This window comes from Capra hircus, chromosome 8 (genome assembly GCF_001704415.2).
Source record: "Capra hircus breed San Clemente chromosome 8, ASM170441v1, whole genome shotgun sequence".
In the NCBI taxonomy this organism is placed as follows: Eukaryota; Metazoa; Chordata; class Mammalia; order Artiodactyla; family Bovidae; genus Capra; species Capra hircus.
Window position 1 is genome coordinate 97,921,637 of NC_030815.1, and position 26,742 is coordinate 97,948,378.

A 26,742-nucleotide genomic window follows, 5' to 3' on the forward strand; every position below is an offset into this window, starting at 1 on the left:
TGACTCAGATTAAGAAAAGTAGGTTGAAGGGAAGTAAGAAGGAGTATAATTTTAATTTATATCTGAATAATGAGCATTTGACTTTAAAATAAAATAAGTGAAACTGCTAAAGTATTGCCAGGCAGAAGACAGACCGATTAAATAATAAAAAGCTTTCTTGTTTGCATTTAGCAAACTGCTGATAGTATGTAAAATGAAAGATAATACATTTCTTAACAGAATTAATCTCTTAGTCAAACATTAATCATGAACATCTTAACCATCAAGGGGCTTCCCTGGTGGCTCAGAGGTTAAAGCATCTGCCTGCAATGTGGGAGACCCGGGTTCAATCCCTGGGTCGGGAAGATCCCTTGGAGAAGGAAATGGCAACCCACTCTAGTATTCTTGCCTGGAGAATCCCATGGACTGAGGAGCCTGGTGGGCTACAGTCCACAGGGTCTCAAAGAGTCAGACACAACTGAGCAACTTCACTTTCACTTAACCATTAAGACTTGTTAACAGATTTCTTCATGAAAAATAGAAATAATGACTTTAAAAGGTAAAATTTATGCCACTGCTATGATCATAAAGTTAATAAATGTTTATCATAGAATATTTGAAAAATACAGACAAGAAATGTCTGAAACAAAGTGAGCACTCAATAACTATTTTCTTACATCATTAAACATTATTTGTAGATACTGTTGACTATATCCTATTGACACTACTTAAGACTGGATCATTACCCTGTATCATGGTATTTATATTGCTTCCTTAAAAAAAAAAATATATATATATATATATATATATAAACTGCCAAGAACTTTGTAAAAAATGAGTGCATGAAGTTAGTTTTGTTAGATCATATTGGGAAAGTGAAATAAAAGAGTCAACAACAGATATGATCAGCTTTAAGGCTTCTTATTGGTCAAGCTAACTTGCCTTCTAGAAAATTCCTATGCTCTGGAAATGTGGTTACTGGTTTTTACTCCCCATGGTGGAAGAGTTCCTAGGAAGGTAGACAAGCACACAAAGTACCTTGAAAAGAGTGAGGAAGTTTAAATTCAGACCTGGCCAATATTGGGCCCTTGGGATAATTACACAGCTCACTTCCCCTCACAAGAGTAATTTTGTTACCTACCAAGTCCAAGTTCTCTTCTCACCTGCACTGACAGGCCAAGAAATTTTAGAGACTGTTGAGGCAAAAGCCAGCTGACTGAAAAGATGGCAGACTAATGTGTCAAAATTACCATCTTCTCAGGGTCTGGATGCCAGGTTCTTTTATTGACTGGTGGGGGTGTGGGGGTTGGGTTGGAGCTGGAAACAAAGTAAAAAGGCCATTAATCGTGTAAATATCTCCTAAAATGGCAAGTTGCAGGCAGGGGATGTGTTAATTTCTTCCTTCCTGCCATCCACAGGTGGACAGGGTCCTGAACAAAGACTTTAGTTTAACAGGCAGAGGGGCAGGATTCTCTGGGATATAGCCATTATGCATGATTATAATAACAAAAGCAATGAAAAGCAAATCAAAGAACCAGTTCTAACATGGAATCAGAATTGACTCTTCCCTGCAAAACTTTTACGTAAGGATCAGATAGGTCTAAATGATGCACAGTGGTGCCTAAGGTATGTCAACAGGAGAAGACTCCACCAAGAAAACCAGCAAGGTCCTAGACTGCTGTTGACCTCAGATGCCCATGCATACAATTATCTCCCCACCAGTGGGTCTTAGACTCAAAGGCACATCCAAATCTTCCGGGGGCATGTTAAAGTTCATAACACACACATACACACACACCCTTACATTCCTGGATCCACTGTCTAAGGACTGTAACTCAGTAAGTCTTAGATTGGAGCTAGGAATTTGTATTTTTAATATTGTCCTTAGGCAATTCTAGTGTAGATGAGCCTCTTATAAAGAGCTAATTTCTGAAAACCTACCAAGCCTTTAATTTTCATGGAAGTTCTCATGAGAGAGTTATCACTGCTTTTTAAATTTGACTAGGAGAGGTTCTTAAAAAAACGTTTTGAAGATAAAGTGTATTTAAGCTGTCAAATTTTTAATGGTTATTTTGTCCCTGAGCATACTCCAATATCAATTTCTCTCAAAGAATTCTCAAAAGTATCTTATACTTTTCATATGCTTGTGATTTTGTAATCAAAACTGTATTTGCTGTCCTTTCCTTCCTTAAAAATGTATGTTAAAATATATTTTAATATACAGGAAATTTATTTAGACTTGCTTATCAATGCTTGTATGGTACTTTCTTACTACCTCATCGTCTGATCCAAGATAGCAATAGTGGTTAAAACTGACTGCACCAGCCATGCACTCATGGCTTCCCATTGAGCTCGTCTCCCAATACTTGTCTTTCCATTAGCAGCAGTGGCAGCAACAGTAAGACATTCACTGAGCACATACCAGGTATAAAACAATGTATGGAAACTTTCCTAGAGATCACCTTGGCTCCCTGATAACAGTCAATGCTACCTTGTAGCTCACTAGATGTCATTAGATTTATTGCTTCTACCAATATAAATAAATACAAAATATACTTTCTCTTTAAACACAAATAAAACATCCACATACTGTTCAAGTATATTTTCAGACTCTAATAAGCATAAAGTGAATGTATGAGGAAATTAATGCTATAACAAGTATTTGAGAAATTAGGTACACATAGGTAACATATAATAGATCTCTGCATTAGATAGAAAACTGGCCATTGTTCTACATAGCCATAACCCTTGATCTTTGGGGCTTTCTTTTCCACCAAATAGGAATTATTTGCCTTTCTACCAGACAAAAATCTACTAGTCCCCATGGTATCCCTATAGAATTAGAGCGGCAGTCCCCAATCTTTTTGACACTAGGGATCAATTTTGTGGAAGATAATTTTTCCACAGACTGGGGGTGGTGCGAGGAAGGTTTCAGGATGTGTCAATCACATTACACTTATTGTGTGCTTTATTTTTAATCTAATGCTACTGCTGCTGATCTGACAGGAGGCACCGATCTGAGGCCTGGAAGTTGGGGGATCCCTGAGCTATAGCATAGCTCAGTCAGTAGAAAGTCTGTTGAACTGCACTGACACTGTAACACCAGGACACAGTAGCCTCATTTGCCTACTTCCAAGTTTGGGGTAGTTTTCATGACAATCTGAAGTTTGTGAAAATATTACAGCTGATAAACTAGTGCTGTCAATGAGTGGGTGAGAAATCTTTTCTTATAAATGTGAGTGGGTGAGAAATCTTTTCTTAGAAATGTGGCAAAGCTTTATGTAATCAAGTACCAAAAATTTAAAAAACAGAAAGGAAGGGAGGGAGGGAGGAAAGGAAAGGAAGAACGGAGGGAAAGGGAGGGGAGGAGACAGAGAAAAAAAGAAGAAAACAGGATTTCAAGTTTTACCCTCATATTTCATGCCTAGAGTTTGGATTCACTCAAAGTATGCTATTTTCTTAGGAATTTTACCCAACACTGTTTCTAATTCTGTCAAAATCAAGGCAATCTGGATTGTATACTAACAATATCTCAATAAATACAGCATTATGCTTGAAAAACTAGAGGAATGCTAAATTTACTTATGGTTTGTTCAGGTAACAGCTTTGAGGTATTCTGATGGCAAATATTCTGTGGTTAAATCTGATATGCTACATGTTCACTGTTAAGATACTACTTTACTTTATGTTGGTTTTGATATATACATTTCTATTTGGACACGACTGAGTGACTGAACTGAACTGATTTGGACCTTTTATTCCTTTAGGTGAAAGGGCATGACAACTTTTCTAGACAGTTTTTAAAGGTTACTCTCCATTAATAGCTATTACAAAACACTGGCCATATTCCTAATGTTGTACGATACATCCTAGCAGACCATCTTACACACCCAACAGTTTGCACACTCCTGCACCCCGTAATCACTCTTGTTCTGCCTCTCCACTGGTAATCACTAGCTTGCTCTCTATACCTGCAAGTCTGCTTCTTTTTCGTTATATTCAGTAGTTTGTTGTATATTTTTTAGATTCCACATACAAGTGCTATCATACAATATTCGTGTTTCTCTGACTTTTTTCACTTAGCCTTGTTGTTGTTGCTCAGTTGCGCAGTCATGTCCAACTCTTTGCGACCCCACAGACCGCAGCATGCCAGGCTTCCCTGTCCTTCACCAACTCCCAGGAAGACCATAGCCTTAGCATAATGCCCTCCAAATCGATCCATGTTGCTGCAAATGGCAAAATCTTGTTCCTTCTCTTTTATGATTGAGAAGCGTTCTGTTATGTATATATATCACACCACAGCTTTTTCTTATCCATTCATCTGTTGATGAACACTTAGGTTGCTTCCATATGTTGACAACTATAAATAATGCTGCTATGAACACTGAAGTGCATACATCTTTTCAAATTAGTGTTTTTGGTTGTTTGGTTGGTTTTTGGTTTTTTTCCCCCTATATATACCCAGGAGTGGAACTGCTAGGTCATATGGCAGTTCTATTTTTGCTTTCATTCTGATTAGCAGCAATTTTATTTTTCCATTAATTCTACTTTATCCTTTATAATTTTAATTTTTAAATTATAGTTGATTCACAATGTTTCAGGTGTATAGCAAACTAATTATGTGTGTGTATACATATATATATATATACTTTTTCAGATTCTTTTTCATTATAGGTTCTTACAAGATATTGAATATATTCCCTGTGCTATACAGCAGGTCCTTGTTTATCTGTTATATATATAGTAATGTGTATCTTTTAATCCCAAATTCCTAATTTATCCCCCCAACACACACACTTTCCCTTTTGGTAACCATCAGTTTATTTCCTATGTCTGTGAGTTTATTTTTGTTTTGTAAATAACTTTATTTGTATCATTTTTTTTCAGATTCCACATATAGGTGATATCACAATGTTTTATGTTCCAAAATATATTCAAGAAATATAGGAAAGTCTGAGAAATTTCAAAAATCTTTCTGATCTGAAAGTGATCTGTTTATATTAAAGCTGAACAGAGAAAGAAATAGCCTTATTTTTTCCCTGCAATTTGTAGATGATCCTAGAACTTGGGTTATTATTTTTTTTCTTTCCTTTGTACTTTGAGATTTTAATTCATATTGATGGAAGAAAATGCCAGAAGATGACCAAAGCCATAATAAGCTGGAACATTTGGAAAAAGTCAGAGAGGTATTTACATGACTATCCCTTATTAAAATCTACCTTCCAATCTCATAGGGGAAAAAGGTCCTCAGGATAGCCCCTGCACTCTGTAGTTTGGCTAACCAAAAGTACCTTCAAAAGACTTTAAGGCAGTACCATGAAATCTCTAATTTTGGGTTTTAGTGGAATCAGGAGCCACAAGGGCAACAACAAGTGGAAAAAAAATTTTTTTTTCATTTCCCAATGTCAGTCAACATTTCAGTTATCCAACATTCAGTGTAAGGACACTTAACCATAACATGTCAGTTTTGGCAGAGATAAAACATAGACTCATCCCACCCAGATTCACATACTAGGTACTGGGGTTGACCCAGATGGCCTCTCCTGTCCCCTTCATGAATGATGTATGTTGAGAGTTATGGAGAAGAGAGGAGGAATTATTAAATCAGTCTCTTCCACCCACAAACACTACAGAACAACTGCAAAAGGAACTGATCATTAGTGAACACCAAGACAACCAGACATATTACAAATGCTACTCTCAGTAAGGTAAATGTTATCCTCCTTTGAACAAACAAGGAGACCATGTCTAAGAGAATTTAAGCAACTTTCCCAGGATCAGAGGACCATGTAGCAGGGACATCTGAACAGCAAAATTCAGTTCAGTTGAAAACCATGACCTCCTACAGGCATTCTCAGCCTATTAAGCCCCGAGCCAAAGGCTGCCAGCCAGCAGGAAAGCTAAGATGACTCTTGTGTGATAAATCTTTGACAAACCAAGCAAGAAAAAGTGGGATGTGGACTCCAGTGTTTTGATTCCAAAACCAGGCTCATTCTCCTACTTCAGCAACCTGAGAATGGGCCAGAGGACCTCGAAGCATCACAGATGCTCTTAGTACCCCAGTCTGGGGTTCAAAAAGGAAGGCCTGTTTTTTCTGATCATGTTCATATTCTGGGTGTGCCCACATAGGAATATATAGCCACATCGTGTCTGCAGTGCCCTACTAAAATCACACATAGTCCTGTAAAGTTGAAATGCCCACACAAGTTTTAGAGAGAGCCTGGAACATGTGTCCATTATTTTTCTGACAACTTCTCCCTTCTGGATGATGCTAATGGGATGTAATGAGAAAACTCATTTAAAAACTCACTGCTCCCCACTGACTGAAAGTTCATATTTTCAGTCTTTGTAATTAATCAGTCAACAGGTGTATTACCAAAGCGACTTACCAAATTATAAATGATGATCTGTCAAAGTCCAAAGCTATGAGAGAAAAGAAAAAACAACAATATATCAAGCTATTCAAAAGCAACAAAAAAGATGCAACTAACTCTTTGAGAAAACTGACAGGTTAAATTTTATTCAAATTTATTTAGATGGAATGGTCTTGAGACGTGGTTAGTTTTGATGATCTATTATTGCCAGGAGCAAGAAACTTTGTATGACTGAAAAACAATTGTACTTGCTAGGTTTTCATCAGGATTAAATGGTGAGTCTTAAACCTCTTAGTCAATAGCTTTAACATGGATCAACTAATCTAGAATACAGTTTATAGGTAAGTTAAATTGACATGCCTCACAGGGTCCACTTTCTCAAAATTAAACACCATACCAGAACTGCAGTATAAATGACTATAGTGGACAGCCCATCATTCTCAACTTTTTCCCAAGCTAAACTCCCTCAATCATGCTTAAGTCACTCTTCATTCAATCAGAACTTGTTTGGAGTCAGGCTTCATGAATGTCACTGAGAATGTAGAAATAATCAAGGCACAGTACTTTCCTCCAACTGGCACAAAGTCTACTTTGCGGCACAAAGTTGATGGTCAAGTAAACGAAAAATGGCAAGATAATCCAATGGCATAAGTCCAGAGAATTCTGTGAATGTCAAGCTCAGAACCATTTCACCCAGTTCAGGGAAGATTTTCAAGAAAAAAATTACACAAGTGAAATTATTTACAAAACACAAACAGACTCACAAACTTAAAAAACACACTATAGTTACCAAAGGGGAAATGAGGGGCAGGCAGATAAATCAGGACACTGGGATTAACATATACACAGTACTATATAGAAAATAAATAGTCAAAAAGGACCTATTGTGTAGCACAGGGAACTCTGCTCAATATTCTATAATAACCCACATGGAAAAAGAATTTGAAAAAGAATGGATATATGTATACACACACACACACACATACACACACACATATATATATAACTGAGTCAATTTGCTGTACACCTGAAACTACTACAATATTGTAAATTAACTCTACTCCAATATAAAATAAAAAATTAAATTAAAAAATAACTCATAAGTGTGAGCAATAGCATAGAAAATCAAAGGCATTCTGGTTATCTAATAATAATTGGGCTAAAGAATTTGAGGATGTCTACTATGCTACAGTGCAATCTTTTTGGCTATTTGACCAAGGATGGCAGATAGATTTCTGATCATCTTTTTGTTTACATACACTCCTGCGTTAGGAACCAAGATTCCCCAAGATTTTGCTACCTTTATCTTGGTATCTTGCTAACATAGATTGCTTGACTCTGTAAATAAGAGGGAAGGGAGGTACATATACTTCTGGATGTATAGACAATAGGGTAACATAATGTTTTAATAAACATAAATCTTCTACTTGTTCAGCTACTAAAAAACGAAAAGAAAAAATAAGAAAGTGTGAAGCTTCATCTACATCTTGAAAAACAAGTAAAAGTTTACCAGATAGAGAAGAAGGAAGAGGACTCCAGGTAAAGGGAACAACCTGCGGAAAGGCTCAGAGGTAGGAGAAAACATCGTATGTTGGAATGAGGCATGTGCAGAGTCTCCCAGCACAGACAACAAACAGCATGAGCAAGAAAACAAACCTACATCGCACTCAGAGGTTTTGGAATTCTTATTACTGCAGCATAACCTAGACATTCCTGGCTGAAACAACAGCCACATGTCCTTGGGCATGGATTTCTGAGCCTCAATTTCCTCATCTGTGGGAAAAAAAAAAAAGGAACAATCATATCACTCTGGAACATTATAATAATAAAAATAAGCTAATAGATTTGAATTTACTTTGAAAACTGACAACTGTTTTCCTTTATTTAGTAAACTTAAGATATAATTATTGATTTCTTTTTAGAAAGCAAATAACATGAAAAGAAAGAATTACTACCCAATGTTACTCTTTTCTCTCACTTAAAAGAAAGCTTTATCTTCCATGTCAACTAGTCTTCTACATAGATGTCAAGGTCTTTAGGTAAAACTCTGTAGGCCTCAAGTGACAATTCCAGTGAGATCCACTTTATCCCTCATTGACACAATATAAACAGACCTCCAGCAGGCCTGAGCCTCCTTTGATGAGCCTTTCAGAAATGGGCACATCCATATCTTAGTAGACGTATCACTGTCAGCTTTAGCTACAACAAAATTCCCACTGATATGTGATTCTCACTCCCATTAACTGCCTCATTCTACTACACTTTGAATTCATTTCTTTATTCAATTAGCAATCATAAAAATATACTGAGCACCTTCTCTATGCACAGAGCATTGCTCCAGTTAGGGCAGCTATGTTTTCTGAAACACAAATCAGGTCGGATGTTCAAACAACCAAAAATGCATAGAAAGAACAGAGTGCTTCCAAGTGAGCCCACTATGGACAGAAGTCCAATGTACTATCTATTGTATGAGCACACTGTGGATAATTTGCCTATACAACATTTAAAGGGTATTCATTCATTGATACATTCAGCAAATACTTATCAACCCCCTACTCAGTACTGGGAATGCTAATGATAAATAAAAACAGACACCGCTTCTGCCTATGAGTTACTTGCCATTTGAAATGGAAGACAGAAATTAGTGAAGCGGTTATGGATACAAGTAAACCGGCAAATGTGATATAATTGCTGTGTTATCAAGGTATTTAATTTAGTCAGGGAAGCCAAGTAAGTGCTCCTCGGGAAATAATGCTTCAGCTGAGATCGGAAGGTAACTAAGTAGAGAGGAGACAATTCCATTCCAAAGGAATGCATGTGTAAAGGCACTGTGGCAGAGTAAACAGAGGAGACTAAAAGGAAGCTGGAAAAGAGAACACCAGAAGGAAAATAATATGAAGTAGGCTGGATGAAAAGAAGGTTAAGGAAAAATGTTCAGCACTTATGTGCTTATACCAAGAGCAATAAGAAGCCACTGAAAGGATACACAGAGGTATAAGACATGACGTCAATTTGATCTTGAGTGGCATAAGATTTGTCAGGAGGACTATGTATGTCCAGCATTAGCAATAAATTAAGGGAAATACCATAAGGTAAACTCTCCAAAGCCAGAGATCTTTGTTCACTGAGGTACCCCAAATACTTAGAACAGTACCTGGTTCATGGGTAAGTTAAGTAAGTAAGCAAAGTCACTCAGTCGTGTCTGACTCTTTGCGACCCCATGGACTGTAGCCTACCAGGCTCTTCTGTTCATGGGATTTTCCAGGCAATAGTACTGGAGTGGATTGCCATTTCCTTCTCCACTGGATCTTCCTGACCCAGGGATCGAACCCAGGTCTCCTGCATTGTAGACAGATGCTTTACCATCTGAGCCACCAGGGATTCATGGGAGGAACTCAATAAATACTTGCTGAATGAATAATGAGACAAGACTTTGAGAGGATGGAAGAAGCATCTGTTCCAGAGATCAGACAGGATGTTAAGAGGCAGCATGTAAGCTATATCTTAAAGACCAGGTAGGATCAGGCTAGTAGAGAGGACAAGCTTGGGCTTTCTAGGAAGATATTTCAGGGAAAGAGGCCTGTCTGAACCAAGGCAAGGAGGCCACTAGGGCATGGACATTATGAGCCATTCACTTTGGCTGGAGTACAGGGTGCATGAACAAATGTCATGCAAGGTAAACTGCAAAGGTAGGCTAAGGTTAAATGCTACAGGGCCACTTTGAATGCCAAAGTTATTTCCCAAGCTGATCCATATATCTTCTCTTGGCACTAGGAGCTCCCACTTACAGAAACAGTTTGTGCTGCAGCAGGAGGAAACAGGCACCAGGAAATCCAACTCTTGAAAAGTAAGAACTCTACACCAATGTGATGATAGATTTTTTTGTTTGTTTCTATTTGGGAATTCCAGCATGTGAGCCAGCCCTCCTCAGCACACCCTCCAGGGAGCAAATGGAACCATCTTCTGTCTATCTGACATGTGAATCTCACCACCCCAGCCTTCACTGGTCCTACCCTTGGGGAGGTGGAAAAGAGGATGTGGAACTGAACAAACGTAATCTGGAATTCCAGGCACTGTCCAGAAGAAGCATGCGCGGCAGCTCAGTCATGCAGAACTTCTAAAGAAGTGCTTTTCCCATGGAGAATCCAAATCCTGTTTACTTGCCACTATTAATCTATGTTGAATCACACATGGAGAACTCAGAACTGTTGGAATGAATTACTGATCACAAGAGTTATGAGTGTTAGTTGGAGGGAGGAATGAAATTCAAGATACGCTATTTCACTCTGTGTGTGGGTGTATCTCATTCTTTTCTTAATTTCTAGATATTAGGTTAGGTTCACTAAAAAAGTAAGTCTGGAAGTCAGGAGCCTCAGATGGTAATCCTGAGTTGCCACAAATGAGATTAAGATTTAGTTACTTAACCTTTACGGATTTTCTCATCTATTAAAAACAAAGTAGGAGGGTTGGGAGAAGGGGCAGAGGTAGAGAGTCAGGGGTTGAGGAAGTGAATAATAGGAGGCATGCTGTGGCTGGACCATGCCCAAAGTCTTTCACTTTGAAAGAAGCATTTAGGTGAGGGATGGTCCAGGGCAGCAGAAAGTGGGTGGTGTATGGAATCAGAATTGGTTCTGAATCCCAATCCCTTGCTTACTGGCCACGTGTCCTCCCAAGCAAGGCTCAACTGAGCACTCATTTTTTGCCTATTCCAAATGCTTTATGGTGTTAACTCAATTAATCCTTATAACTAACCCCATGAGGAGAATCATCCCATGGGAGGAATGGGATAAGTGAACTGAGGCACAGAGATGACAACTTGCTCAAGGGCAATAGAATTGAGTCTTTACCACTCCACTCTTCTGCACTAAAAGTAAGATGGTAACTCACTGAACCTCTTTTAAGACGTCGTGTTTCCATAATGTATAGGAATAATAGTAATACCAATAATAGCCATCATAAATACTATATAAGGGTGAGCTGGAAAACATTTTAGGTAAATCACAGGCTGACATCTAAAGGACTTTCCAGCTCCAATTCAACAACAGTAATAATTGAATCTATTTAGCATCTAATGTACTCCAATACTTCAATAGGCATGTTTACCCCTATTTTTCAGAGGACATTGAGGCAGCTAGTAAGCACTGGTCTTAGAACCATTCTGGGGCATCTGAACTCAAGTTTGCCTGGTCCTGCAGGCCCTACTCTTAGGATTCAATGATGCAACTCACAGGCCCAAGAATCCCAGCACAAAGAGGCCTGAGCCCACACAGATAAACTGGGCCAATATGTTTCTAGAACTCTTTGACCTTCAAATCACTCTGGAGTGAGAAAATGAGAAAGGCAAGGAGTGTGTCCAGATCACTCAGTCGTGAAAGACAGATGTTCTTGGGAATATTCGGAAGATGCTCTGCCTGCCTCCTATAGGCAGAGGATAGGCCTCTCCAGGGACTATTCCTATCTACATTCACATGGTCACCAGCCAGCCCGGGAAATCAAGCTGAATGCCTGGTAGACTAGAATATGATCCGTTGCCCCGACCATGATAAGCAGCAGCTCTCAGGCCTCCGTATGTTTTAAATGGCCCAAGAAGATGACCTAGTACCAAGTGGGTGCTCAAGGTCAGACACCAAAGGCCTACTCAGGTGCGTGTCCTGAGAAAACCTGTGGATATAAGGCTGTGGGCCTGGTGCAGAGGCCCAACCAGTTCTTACCACAACCCTGTCAAGAGGCCAACTTGGTGCAGTGTAAAGACAAGCAAGTCTTTGAAGCCAGACAGACTGAGATATTCTAAATCTTATCATGCTGTTTATCTGCTTTATGTCCTTGAACAAGTGATGAGCCAGAGTCTCAGTTTCCTCCTCTGTAAAATGAAGACAGAGGATCCGTGCTTCAAAGGGTTGCTGTGAGGACTTTCTGAGGGAATATGAAAAGGAGTATGTCAAGGCTGTATATTGTCACTCTGCTTATTTAACTTACATGCAGAGTACATCAAGCGAAATGCTGGGCTGGAGGAAGCACAAGCTGGAATCAAGGTTGCCGGGAGAAATATCAATAACATCAGATATGCAGATACCACCACCCTTATGGCAGAAAGTGAAAAAGAACTAAAGAGCCTCTTGATGAAAGTGAAAGAGGAGAGTGAAAAAGCTGGCTTAAAGCTCAACATTCAGAAAACTAAGATCATGGCATCTGGTCCCATCACTTCATGGCAAATAGATGGGGAAACAGTGGAAACAGTGGCTGACTTTGTTTTTTGGGGCTCCCAAATCACTGCAGATGGTGATTGCAGCCATGAAATTAAAAGATACTTACTCCTTGGAAGAAAAGTTATGACCAACCTAGACAGCATATTAATAAACAAAGATATTACTTTGTCAACAAAGGTCCATCTAGTCAAGGCTATGGTTTTTCCAGTAGTCATGTATGGCTGTGAGAGTTGGACTATAAAGAAAGCTGAGCACCAAAGAATAGATGCTTTTGAACTGTGGTGTTGGAGAAGACTCTTGAGAGTCCCTTGGACTACAAGGAGATCCAACCAGTCCATCCTAAAGGAGATCAGTCCTGGAGGTTCACTGGAAGGACTGATGTTAAAGCTGAGACTCCAACATTTTGGCCACCTGATGTGAAGAGCTGACTCATTTGAAAAGACCCTGATGCTGGGAGGGATTGGGGGCAGGAGAAGGGGACGACAGAGGATAAGATGGTTGGATGGCATCACTGACTCGATGGACGTGTGTTTGGGTGAACTCCAGGAGTTGGTGATGGACAGGGAGGCCTGGCGTGCTGTGGTTCATGGGGTCACAAAGAGTCAGACACAACTGAGTGACTGAACTGACTGACTGATATATAAAGTTCCTAACACATAGAAGGTGTTCAAAAACTCTCATCTCCTCTTCCCTGATGAGGAAGAAGAGCTCTTCTTTCATACCTGGTCCCCATCAGACGATGAGCAAGTACCCAGAGAGACTGGAGAAGGAATACAGCTTCCTCTGAGTCAACATCAATCACTTATTACTCATTCATTTATTCACTCAGTAAATATTTACTGAGCATATACCGTGTGTTGAGCACTATACTGAATGCTTGAGAGGATCAGACATGAAGCCTTGCCATCACCTCTCCCACCACCCCACACACACTCTCCTGCTCCCTGCGAGAACACCTGAGACAAAGAAAAGGGTCAGAAAGAACCATCTCCCTCTCAGAGGCAGGGCATCAAGGAGCAGAGCCAATAGCCCAGTGAACCCACTGTGTGGTTGCAGTCAGGTCAGGAAGGGCAATAGTGTCCAGGCGCTGAGAAATTGCTCTGTACGGAGAAAGGGATGGCGCAAACGCTACTCCTTTAACCACTACCTCCAGACCCAGCCCTGCATGCACATAGGAGGTGCTTGTCAGGAAGACAGCGCAGATTCCAGGGCAAAGCAGACTGGGGAATTGTGAATGGAAGGCCTTGGGGGTCTAAAGTAAAGAAATTTACAACTCTGTCTGTGATTCTTACCTGGGGAGAGGTTCCCAGTAGGAACCGAGAGCATACTCAAAAAGCCCCTGGAGACTGATCACTGAATTTTCTATCAAGTCAGTTACATTCAATAAAAGGTATCAAAGGAGTTGGGAATAATGGGGTGTCAGACTTATGGGAGAGGGTAGATATTTTTCTGATATTTCTTATATGTAACCCAAATACAGTTCTATCCACAATTAATGTTGTGATCCACATTCCACGTTCAGAGAGCCAGGATGCTTCTGGGTGGGATGGGGTGGGATGAGTGGGAAAGGAGAGGTGAAGCAGGACACTCCCTGTCTGTAGAGGTGTGCTTGCCAGATGCCATGTGGGGGGCCATGGTGGGGCTGGATTGGACAGCCATCAAGGCTTCTCTAAGCCCCAAGGTTCCTTGCCCTTGGTTCCATGCGGTAAAGGATTCCCATTTCCCTGAATGCTTTGGGTCTCCTTGACATTATTCTGCTACTTTCACTGCAATCCAATCCAAAAACACACAGGGTTTGGGATCAAAACTGTTGGGAGGGTTCCCAGAGCACACTGTGCTCAGCAGCTGATGCATCCCCTGGACAGCCAGAGAGGTCTGGAGAGGGAATGCCAGCTTCAGCTTCATGGTGGGGCTCACCATGTGGGCCTTCCCACAGGAGGCCGCCCAAGGGAAAAGGGCTGCCAGCTAATGGCCCAAGAGGCCTTCTTTCTCCTCTCCTCAAGGGGAAGTCCAGGCTTGAGAGTAGAAATGACTTCAACTTGCATATTCCTTACAGCTCTCACTCAGCAGCTGACAGTTCAGAGTCCTGAGGAATGGGAGAACTCTACACAGCTTCTATGGGTCATAGAAAGGGCTTATCCCTGGTTTCACCCAGAAAACAGCACACAGAAAATAGCATCAGAGGCAATCTCTAAAGTTTCTCATTAGGGTCCCTTGGGATGAAGATAGGGGCTAACTCTTTAAGCTGAATAAAAGTGGAAAAAGTTTAACTTCTTCCAGATCTCTTACCCTGAAGCCAGTGCAGACACTGGCAAGAAGCTCTGAAAGAGGCTTCATCTCATCTCTTGAATCCTAGGTAAAAATTTCGTGCTGGGTGGTCAGGTTGGTTTCAGCATGTGATCAGGACATTCAGAGGCAATAATGTTGAGTAACAAGCATGAGCATGAAATGAGGAATCTGACAAATGTTAAAAGAAAAAAAATTCCAGAATTATAATGCGTTAGAACTGTTCTTCTCTGCCGTGTTTACTCAAGTATTTGATCTTTTCCCCCTCCCAATCTTCTAAATTTTGAGAAGAAAATACTTTGAACTTTATTTTTATACCATATCCTCTCACTGAGAATCCAAAGCTGTAAGCAGTGTTACCTAACATGGGAGGGCTTAGGAAGAACATCCAAAAGTGTACAAACAGTGAGACATCAAACGTTGCTGAGGAAGCGGGAGAAATCCTGACCATATCACCACCATTATTACAATAACCACTTTATTTTTAGTTTAAAGAGCAGCATTAATTTTCTTTCTTGTGCATTTCTGTAAAGCATCTTATTTGCCTATTAAAGAATTCAAACCATCAGGACAGAGAAACCTGGTAATTAGTCACCTTTATTATTAAAGGAGTAATTATACAATAACCACTTGACTTGGGTGAGGCAGCAAATGGAGCAGGTCTACTGAGTGGAGCCTTAGGAGAAGGGGAACCAAGTTTCAGCTGTCCACACACCCACAGTGTTGACCAGGGCAGGTCACCAGTCTCCGTAAGCCTCAGGTTCCTTGCCTCCAAACAGAATGGCAGCTTCTTCTTGACCTAAGGGTACTATGAGAACCACTTTGGAACCCTGTGTGTAAAATGCCTTTGTCAACTGTATACCTTCTCCAATTCGGGGCATGACAGATATAAACAATAGGGTGGCCTCTGGTTTATCATAAGTAAAGAAGGAACTAGTCTTTTTTTAGTTTGTATTTTATATTGCAGTAGTCCCCGAGTCCTGGATGCAGGAATCTGGTCGAAGGGCCCTCAGCCTGAGCTGAGGATTGGAGACTGATCACCTCCTCTTGGCAGAGAACTAGAATTCTGGTTCTGGTCTGGTCTGATTTCTGGTAGGGCTGAGTTCCAGTCCTCCCTTCTCTGGAAGCCCAGGGAAAAGTCCCATAATGCCTAGGTATCTGTAGGTGGCAGGAGACGTCTGTAAGGCCATCCCATTTGCCCCCCTCTCCCACCTCCTCCCCCTTCTTCTTTCAACCGGGCTTCCTTTCCTCCCTTGAAATTTCTGTGTCTCCATAGGAGGTTTTCTGAGAGACTGTATTCTTGTATTTAAGGGCTTCCCTGGTGGTGCAGAGGTTAAAGCTTCTGCCTGCAATGTGGGAGACCTGGGTTTGATCCCTGGGTCGGGAAGATCCCCTGGAGAAGGAAATGGCAACCCACTCCAGTACTCTTGCCTGGAGAATTCCATGGACGGAGGAGCCTGGTGGGCTACAGTCCACGGGTCGTAAAGAGTCGGACACGACTGAGTGACTTCACTTTCACTCACTACGGTTGATTTACAATGTTGTGTTAGATTCAGGTGTACAGCAAAGTGATTGCTATCCATGTACATATATTCATTATTTTTCCATATAGGTTATCACAGAATACTGAGTAGAGTTCCCTGTGCTATATGGTAGATCCTTGTTGATCATCTATTTTATATATAATAGAATGTATATGTTAATCCTGAACTCCAAATTTATCCCTTCCCTCTACCTTTCCCCTTTGATAATCATGTTTGTTTTCAAAGTCTGTGAGTCCGTTTCCGTTTTGTAAATAATTTCATTTGTATCATTTTTTTTAGATTCCACATATAAGTGATATATTTGTCTCTGTCTGACTTACTTCACTTAGTATGATAACCTCTAGGTCCATCCACGTTGCTGCAAAAAGCAGTGTTGCATTTTTTATGGCTGGGTAATATTCCGCTGTATATACGTACCACATCTTCTTTATGCCTTCCTCTGTCAGTGGACAATTAGGTTGCTTCCACTATTGTAAATAGTGTTGCAATGAATTTTTCAGTGGGTTTTTTTTTTTTCAGTATGACAGCTGGTCATAGATTAAAAATTAAAATTGTCATTGCTGAGTAATAAAGGAATGTGGAGAGTGGTGATGATGATGGTAAACTTAGAAAATTGGGCCTGAATGCTGCTGAGCTGTTTAAAATAAATGTATTCCTTCATTCACTGGGCACTTTTTTTATGAGATACTGGGGAAACTGAGGCACGAGCCCTCAGTGTGAAGGGGGCCCAAGCCCAGAGTCTTGTGAAGAGATTAGCAGAACAGGGCAGGTGTTTGTAACAACATGGACTGAGGTATGCCAGAGGAGGACACCTCACCCAGACTGGGAGGAGGGGAGCAAATTGACTGAAGTCTAAGGGTGCGCCTGCAGAAGCAGAGTGAACCTCCTTTAGTTTGCTCTAGAGTGCCCAAGTTTGCCTTTCCTTTTCCACCCAGGTGTCAGTAGCCTTTGGGGTCTGTCTGGCACAACCTTGCCTTTGCACCTGTCTCTGAGGAGCACCTGTCATCCCCAGCTGCTTGCAGCATTGGTAGTTTTCAACAAGGCTCTCCACCTTTAGGCACAGGAACAAAGGCTGTGGACAGGGTAGCTGCTGCTGCTAACCCGAGGCTTGAGCTCGCAGTGCCCTATTCCCCAGGGAGATTACTCACCCCTACCTCCCAGGGGCAGCACCTACAAGTGTCTGAGAGGCAGAACGTTTCCACTATTGTTGGAGAGCTGCTCCTCCCCGCTGCTCCCTGTGCATTTGAGCAGGGAGGATTAGGGTGTGTCTCAAGTTGGCCTGGGGAAAACCCTGTTTCCCCAAATACAGCACGCAATTATATCAGAGGGCACAATCCTGTGTGCTGGGACTGGAAAAGAAGAAGCTAATGATTTATGTCATTTCCCTCTACCCCTGACTTTCACAAAGCTCCATTACTCAGACCCAGGACAAAGGTCTGAGTAAGCCGGGGCCCTTCTCACATAGGAACCATGACATGGTGAGTGGTTTGGGCCTTCTGCACAGAGTTCCCTACCTCTGCTTCTGTGCTTCGAGGAAGCTCCTACCCACCCCACAAGATCCCACTCAAGCATCACCTCTGATCTATAGTCTGTGCTAGCAGAGAGGACGGAGTTACAGCACCAAGTTCTGAACTGCCAAAGACCAGGTGCAATGGAGCTGGGCATATTTGATCCTACAACAAGTCAGGGTTCTTGTAGAAGACAACAGAAGGGATATCAAGTAGCAATAAACAGTACCTGTGCCCCCAAAACTGCGTTTTATACTTTCCACCCACCATCTTCCCATTTTGGTGATCAAAAGATATTTTAACACGTCAAAAGTTTGAGAATTTTATGTTATTTTGTCCAACCTAAACTTTCCACACTTAAAGAGTCAAAAAATGGATGCTTCCCTCACTTTCTATCAAAAATCTGCAGACCCATACAATGAGAAACACTCACCTGGTACATTTGAGCCTAATAACATTCCTATGAGGTAAGTGTTATTATTCACATTTTATAAATGATTGAGGCATCAAATGATCCAGTGGGTTACAAATGTTTACCCAGTCAAGAAGGGTAAACTTGAGGTTAGAATCCAAGGCTTCTGACTACAAATCTAGATCTTTCTCCACTAAAACCAGATACTAGATATAGAAACAAAGAAACTAACAGAAAAAAAGACAGGTGGATTATGCTAACATTTTAAACAGAATTAACTACTGAAAGGAGAGAAAGAGAAGGAAGAGGTCCTCTTTTCTTAAAGATAAGTCTAAAGTCCACAGATACAGAGCAAAGACAAGTGTGGCCCCACTCCCACTAAGATCAAACAGGGTACGAATTAAAGGAAGGGGTTTAGGGAAGGGCATAGGTCTTCCCATGATTTCTTTTTTCCTTCATTTGTCCAACCACCAATGCGTTCATGCAACAAACTATGGTTGAGTATCCACTCTGGTCAGCCCTTGCTGGATATGCAGAGAGAAGAGCCTCTGGCCTCCAGAAGCTTCTAGTCTCCACAAGCATCCTGACTCCCAGCCACAAGAATCTGCTAACTATTGCCCTGAACACTCAGGTCATTCTTTAGACTTCCATGCTTTATGCAGGCCACACCCTCCTCCTGAGGAATGTCTTTCCCATCTTCTCTGCCTGAAAAATTTTTGCTCAGCTTTCCAAGTCCAGCCACATGGCCCATTCCAGGTGCAGCTCAGGCTGTGGAACCCCTCTGAGTTCCTTCTCACGCTGCCCAGGACTCTGCCTTAGCTCTATGCACTGGGGTACACGTAGAGTTCTCATTCAGAGCCTGCAGTCCTTGCAAAAGTGAATTAAGGAAGTCTCCACAGCTGAAGAGGCCACCCTCTCCCAAGCCAATTTGATTTACCTTCCAACTCAAAGCAAGGGAATTAGAACACAACCAGGTAATGATGGAGAAAGATGTAAACTAATCCATGGTAAGAAATCCTCGTGGAAGAGAAGTTAATGAAGAGAAGGAATAGGGTCTGTATGCTTCTGTAACTCAACAGCAACTCAGACAATATTCTATACCCTTGATTCTGTCAATAAACTATAATTATTATAGCTCCATTTGTCAAAGTTAGAAGTTAATATTCTGACACTCTGAACAAGTGCTCATATCTGGAGGACATGTGCTAATCTAGAAAAGTAACCCTAAACAAATAACTTGTCAGAACGTGTATAGCCCTGCCTGCATAGCCAACACTGACCCTCGGTGGTAACAGCCCACTGGTTACTGGAGAGGGGGTTTTATCACGGCACAGGAATCACTGTGGCTCCAAGACAAGTTCCATCTGCTTTTCTTTCATGTTCACCAAGGTACTTCAAGGATTAATTTCCTCTCCTTGCTATGCTTGCATTACAACATAATAAGAGAAGCATGGCCTATGGTAGCAAACTCTACAGTATTCAAAACCCAACACAACCATTTTCTTAGTTAGGCAACTAACATAATCTCTTTGAGGCTCAGTTCCCTTGTCTCTGAAATTATAACAAAGAGATAAACACCAACATTATATGATGTTTGTGGGAAGAGATGATGCAATGCACAGACAGTGCTCAAGCTTTGCACTTAGCCCTCAATACACTGGTAGTTATTATTAGTGACAAATTCTTACTGTTACTTCTTTGATACGATATCTGGAAGGTATCTTTCTATCTCAAAAATTCAGGCACTGATATTTAGTTCCTACACCACTACTGTAAGAAGTAAGAATACACTGAGTACAAAAGTTAACTTGCTAATGTCTAGGGACACTGCTATGATAATGTTCTTGTACCTCAAAGCCTTGGATCAGTCCCTAAAGACATTACTGCTCTGGCAGCAACCTTCACTCCACCCTGAGATCCTCACACCCACTCTAGCGCACCTGCAGCTTATATATTGCTGTCCTGCTTCCATGAACTGCAAATGCCCTGCTCTGTGAATACTTCCCCTACCAAAATATCAGCTCCTGGAGACCAAGGCATATGTCCTTCCCGTGTAGCTCAGGATCTGGCCTGGAACAAATCTTATCATGTACATACTGGACAAATGATTTTAGCAGGGAGAAAGAGGGCATTATTGATTGTGTCCATGAGTGACCGCAATGCAAGAAGACCTTAGTTCTCTTTGTATCTATTTCCCCCCAATTCTAATCTTTTTAAAACATTCATTATTCCCAGTGTCCTAGTCTCTCTTCTTTCCACTCCTTTTTCCAACGTTCACTCCCTTCTCTGATTCCTATCCTGAAAACTCAAAACTGAGTGAGTGCTATATGGCTTGTTGACAGCACTCATCAGTCCAGAACTCTTGAAGTATCCCTTCCAAGAGTTCAATACAAGTCAAGCCAAACCTGGACTGTCCATGAAGCACCTTAGGCTTACAAATAAAGAAGAAAGGAACATGGAATTTGGTTTCCCAGGAAGCTCAGTGGTAAAGAATCCGCCTGACAATGCAGGAGACACAGGTTTGATTCCTGGGTCAGGAAGATCCTCTGGAGAAAGAAATAGCAACCCACTTCAGTATTCTTGCCTGAGAAATCCCTTGGACAGATGAGCCTGGCGGGCTATAGTCCATGGGGTCACAAAAGAGTTGGACATGACTTAATGACTAAACAACAACATGATTAAGTCGTAAAAGAGACACAAAATCCAATCAGAGAAAGGAGTGGGCCAGCCAGGTAGCTGCCCAGAACACCAACTGTATTAGTCAGCATGTCAAATAGATTCTCCAAATCTCAGGGATATGACACTTCTTGGCTTCTTGGTATTGACACGTCTAATGCAGGTCAGCCACGTATTCAGCTCCATCTAGTCATTCAGGGACCTAGTCTGGCAGTGGAGCAAGCGATCAGGTTGTCACACCACCAGCTTGAAAAATGGCTTCAGGCTTCAGCAAGGGATGGGATAGGGCAAGGGACTTGCCTTTGCTTTTAAACTGGTTGGCCGGAAATGACATGTATCACTTCCACTCAGTGCTCATTAGCCAGAGTTAGGCAATAACCTATCTTATTTCAGATAAGATATCTTAAAATGTGAAATCTTCCTTAGGATACAAACAGAAGTACCCATCTCAAAATTTTAAACATCGTGAAGGTGAAGTCGCTCAGTCATGTTCGAATCTTTGTGACCCCATCGACTGTAGCCCATCAGTCTTTTCCAGGCAAAGGTACTGGAGTGGGTTGCCATTTCCTTCTCCAGGGGATCTTCCTGACCCAGGGATCGAGCCCAGGGCTCCCGCATTGGAGGCAGAGGCTCTTACCATCTGAGCCACCAGGGAAGCCCTGACTGTATCAAAAACGACCAGCAGTCACCTCAGGTTTGCACTTACACAACTGGTAAAACCGAACTTAACTCTGCTGTCACTAAAACTCAGAAAGCACCTTCAGTCGGAAAGTTTATATTTGCTGCTCACTGGGGTCACCCTATCTCTACTGATTAGTTTTATGACAGAGGTTGCTCAATGCAATAGATGTCAGGCCACCAAGTCAGAGGCCAGCCAACTGTTTGTTCCTGGAAGCCAGAGGAAAATCTGAAACCAAATCATACCTGGGGTCATGCCATTTACTGGCAGCAAATGATTTTGTGTAATATTTAAATGTTAATCCCTTTAATAGGCTTCCCAAGAAGCTGCCTGGTTCAGTAAATCATACAAAAAAAAGCTGAAGGGAGAATGAGAAATAGAAAAGTGGAAAATTTTTGCCAAAAGGCAAACCAAACCAAGAAAAGCAATTTTTAAACTCTGAATGAGACTGTGCAACTATATTCTTGGAAGCTACCCCAATCCTCTTGTGTGTGAGTGACTTATACTATCCAGTTATAAGTGATGGAAAAACTGTGAGCTGGACAGCTATGCCAGCTACATGAACATGTTATATTAGCATCAGTGCATGTAGTGGATTCCCCATTTTCAATCTAAACATGAAAGGAACTTAATTTAATAAAAAATCAATTTCTCTCTCAGTAAAATAAATGGTGAGAATATATATTTTAAACATTGATACAAGCAAATACCATAGTAGCTGCCTGAGGCACCCAGGTCTCCAGGCCTTGGCAACAATATAGCTCTGCCAGAATCAGAGCCAACTCTATTTTTCTACTGATAAGAGGAAGCATCCTTTTTTCTTTTTTTGGCAATGACCTACAGCATGTGGGATCTTAGTTCCATGACCAGGTATCAAACTCACACCTCCTGCATTGAAAGCGCAGAGTCTTAACCACTGGACCACTAGGGAAGTCCCAAAAAGAGGCATCTTGATGTAGACAAAGACACTGAACTTGGCTACAATTAGTACATAAGTAATGGCATGGCAAATTACTAGTCAATTTGGATTATCTATTTAAGCTACTATATAGCAATAATAATGTTTATCAAATAAGCTACCATATATATAAACAGTCAGACGTGACTAAGCACAGCACAGCACAGGATGAGCCTACTTGGGACATAATGTCTTCAACATCTAATCTAAGTTGATTAATGACTTTGTATCAGGCAGGAGACTTGATCTTGACCCAAGCAAAATCAACATGAAGTGGGTCAACTTAGTAAAATTTGCATCAGCTTTCCTTTCTCCAAAACACCTGCTTCTGCCTTTACAACAGAGCTAAAGAGGTGACCAAGGTAAAGTGGAAGAAAGACCTTGGAACTCTTAGAGAAGAGACACCAGAGAAATCCAAACTCTTATTACCTGACCTTGATGAGTAATACTAGGGGATTTTCCCTACCAGGAAATGGGTCTCCACTCCTAAGAATGCATATTGTCCATATCAAGCAAATACTACAATGCTGACCTAGTTAGTACTGTCAAATATAATCTTAGCAATGCTTTTTGTTAACTGAGTTCATTATGCTTAAGGACATAGCATCAGATGAACAGGAAAATACCAAGTAGGCCTCCTTTGCATTCTATCTGTGGGAGTGACTGGACAGGTTTGGGGTGCTGACTCGTCAGCAACAAAAGAAAATTAAACCAAACCTTCCTGTTTAGTTTTCACGCTATATTTGACATTTCTGGGATTTCCCATTTCTTTTATCTACCATCCACTGGCAGAGCCCTCCTCTCCTAGGGAACATGGGTCCACAGCCACTTTTCCTGGTAACTTACACTTGGCAATTGGCCAACAAGCATTCTAATAGCTGCCCTCCTAGTGCCAACAAATGGGATTTCACTCAAATGAAAACAGCCTTTTACTTTCACAATGGGAGTGAAATGTCCATGAAAATTTGCGTTTGAGCTGACTTAGAGCCCACCTTTAGCAAAGGGGGCAAATATTTTCACAGTTGCTGCAAGTGATAGCAAACTCTCACCAAGCCCCACAGCCAGAAAGAGGTCGCTCATAAAGCCTGCTGTGAAACCTTGTCAGTAAAACAAATTTTATTTCTCTGGGACCAGTCCCTTCTGAAAATACCATGCCAGTTCCTTGCTGGAAGTTTGAACAATGAGCACACCATCAGAAACACATGAGTCCTTTTCTTCAAAGAAACTGAAGTCTCTGAGCATGCACTGTCTCATTAATTCTCATGACATATCTATAAGGAAGTCAAAAGCAGTCATTATGTTTTTCCCATTCTGCAGATTTTATGGGCTCCAACAATTGCCTAGGGTGACAGGACACATTTGTGGCAGAGCCCAGCCTCCAGGACTGGCCAGTCTCCTGGGAAATTACTGTTTTCTGGTAGATTCTTGTCATCATATGGTCACTCTCTTATTCATACACTGGGCAAACATTCATTGAATGCTGACTCCCTGCCAGCCATTGAGCTGTATGCCAGGAGAGGAAACTAATTAAGGAAAGGACCTGCCCTAGAGAAATGTACAGTCTAGGAGGGGGGAGTCTGGAAGTAAACAGGTAATTACAAGGAGATCCAAGATACACAGGCAACACAGCTGAGTGGTTAAGAACATGCCAGGGGTAAACGAGCGCTGGGTTCAAATTCCTGCGTAGTCTCACATCTGCATTTTCCCATGGCACTGATCTTCTAACGTACTATATAATTTGCCTGTTTATTTTGTTATGCACACACACATACACACACACACACACAGAATATAAATTCTATGAGGATAGGGATCTTTTGGCTGTTTGTTCGGGAATGTGTCTTCCAGGGCCTGGCATGTAACTGGTGTTGGATAAACATATAATGAATAAATAAATTCACAGCATGACCCTGGGAAATTTACATTCTTTGAGCCTTAGTTCCCTCATGTATAACATGGGGGCTGTCAAGAAGACTAGGTTAGATAACATACACATGGGTTCAGCATAGAGGTAGGCCATAATAAACAGAGTAAGTGGTTTTAAATGTTACATTTTGATGATACAGTTGTTTCCAGTACTAAGGGAACACTAATAAGCATTAACGATCTCTACTTTGGGAGGTCAGAGAAGTCTGTGATGTTGTATCCTGAAATTGAGTAGTGAAAGAAAAAATGAAAGGAGATGGACTCAAATCAGCAAGAAAGATAAGATCAAGACTAAGAAGATGTCACTGGAAGCTACTCTGAGGCCTCCTTTTTTGTTCACAGTCTTTCATCCCTGTACTCCCAAGGACTTCTGTACTTCAGAGGCACCTTCTCCTGGATTGCTTTCAGGACCCAGCAGAGAGCGAAAGTCCCCTAATTCCCCCTACACAAAGGCTTCTCCTTCAGGCCCAGCCACGGGCTGGATTCTGTGCGCTCAGTACAAATCCACCAAGATGAGACTGGCCGTGTAGTAACTACAGCAAGTAAAACAAGAGGCTTTCCGCTCAATGACACACCTGTGATTCAGTCTGCCCTGACAAAGCTGGAGATTAAGTTTCCTTGCCTAAAGCTGCAAGGAGAAACATGACACCCTTTACTGGCTATGAGTGGAATACACTTTATTAACCCGACCTTAATTATATTCCATTTTGAGATTCAATAGTTTCGATTGCAACACCACATGAAACCAGAGGGAACTGCACCCCATGGGATGCCGGCCATAAACGAGATCGGAAAAGTGCCTCTAAGGCAGTGACCTGCTTCTGCCAGCCAGTCAGCAGTGAGCAGCCTGGAGCCTTTGCCTGGCTCTGGGGGAGCCCCAGAGGTGGCCAGATCAGGGCAGGGCTGGGACGGCAGTCAGCTGGGTAATGTGAGTCTGGCCTCTATTTGTAAGAGAAATCATGTCTCACTGTGAAAAGTAAGATGCAAACGTGGCAGGAATTACATGCAACCTAAACTTTCCAGGGATGCAGTGAATACAACTATCTCCACAACAGACAAAATTATTTTTCATCCAATCATCGCAATCCAGTTCTAGCTAGAGGTAGAAAGTGACTTTTCTTTTCAGCAGACAGATTAGAATCAACCTTATAAGAGGCAAGGGAGTTAATCCTGCACTACTTTTCTGAGGTCAATTTTCCCCAAATATTTTGCCTTCCAACCTGTACTTTTCAAATAAAGTTACTAAGACAGCTTATTGGCCCAAGGGTTCAGTGTCTTCATTATTGTAATCAATAGCTACAAATTATTGGCACTTACTAGGTAGCAATCATTGTTAAAAGTTTTACATGAATTATTTCATTAAATCTGCACAAGAGTTTTATGATGTGGACATATGCATTTCATTTTTCTAGTTTCCACTATCAGAAAAAGGCAGAAGGAGAGCTCACACTCAAGTCTACATGAAGCCCAAGCTTGCACCATTGCAGCTACACTCTGTCTCCACTGAAACACAGGATCTGAAACGATAAGCAGGATGCCTAATTCATCTGGGTCCCCCAGTGCCCAGCAGAATCCCTGATGGATGGTAGGTCTTAGTGATGTTTGGCCAATTAATTAATTAACTGGGCAAATTTAAAGAATCTCAGACTAGGAACAGAAGGGCTAGTTGAAAGCCAGCTCTCACGGTAACAAGCCATGTGAATCTGAGCCAGGCAATTCCCCTTGGGCCTTGGCCTTTCCCCTTGGGCCTTGGCCTTCCCACTTGAAGAATGAAATAGTTGGACTAGATGACCTTTGATGGTATCTGATTCAGGGTCTTGCTCCAAGTTCACCTAGCCAGCCAGCACCTAAAGCCTGCATTGGAAGCTTGTCTGCCTCCCCATCTTCCACCCCAAACTTGAATCCACATTCGCAGAAATGGGCGCTTAGTTTGACAGCACTTTGGCCGGAGCCCCAATGAGTCATATTTCAGGCTAGGCAGGAATGTAGGCATGCACATGAGTTACTGTTAAAAACACAGGCTGGTGTCTATCTACCAGAGGGAAGAACAGTTAACACAACCACGATCCAGGGTTCTCTTTAATCTGACATATGAGAGAATGAGTCTCTGTGAGCCCAAGGGGGACCCTCTCCTCAATCATGGAAACATGCAAATATTAAAAAAAAAAGTCATTAAACACCTCATCTTTCTGAA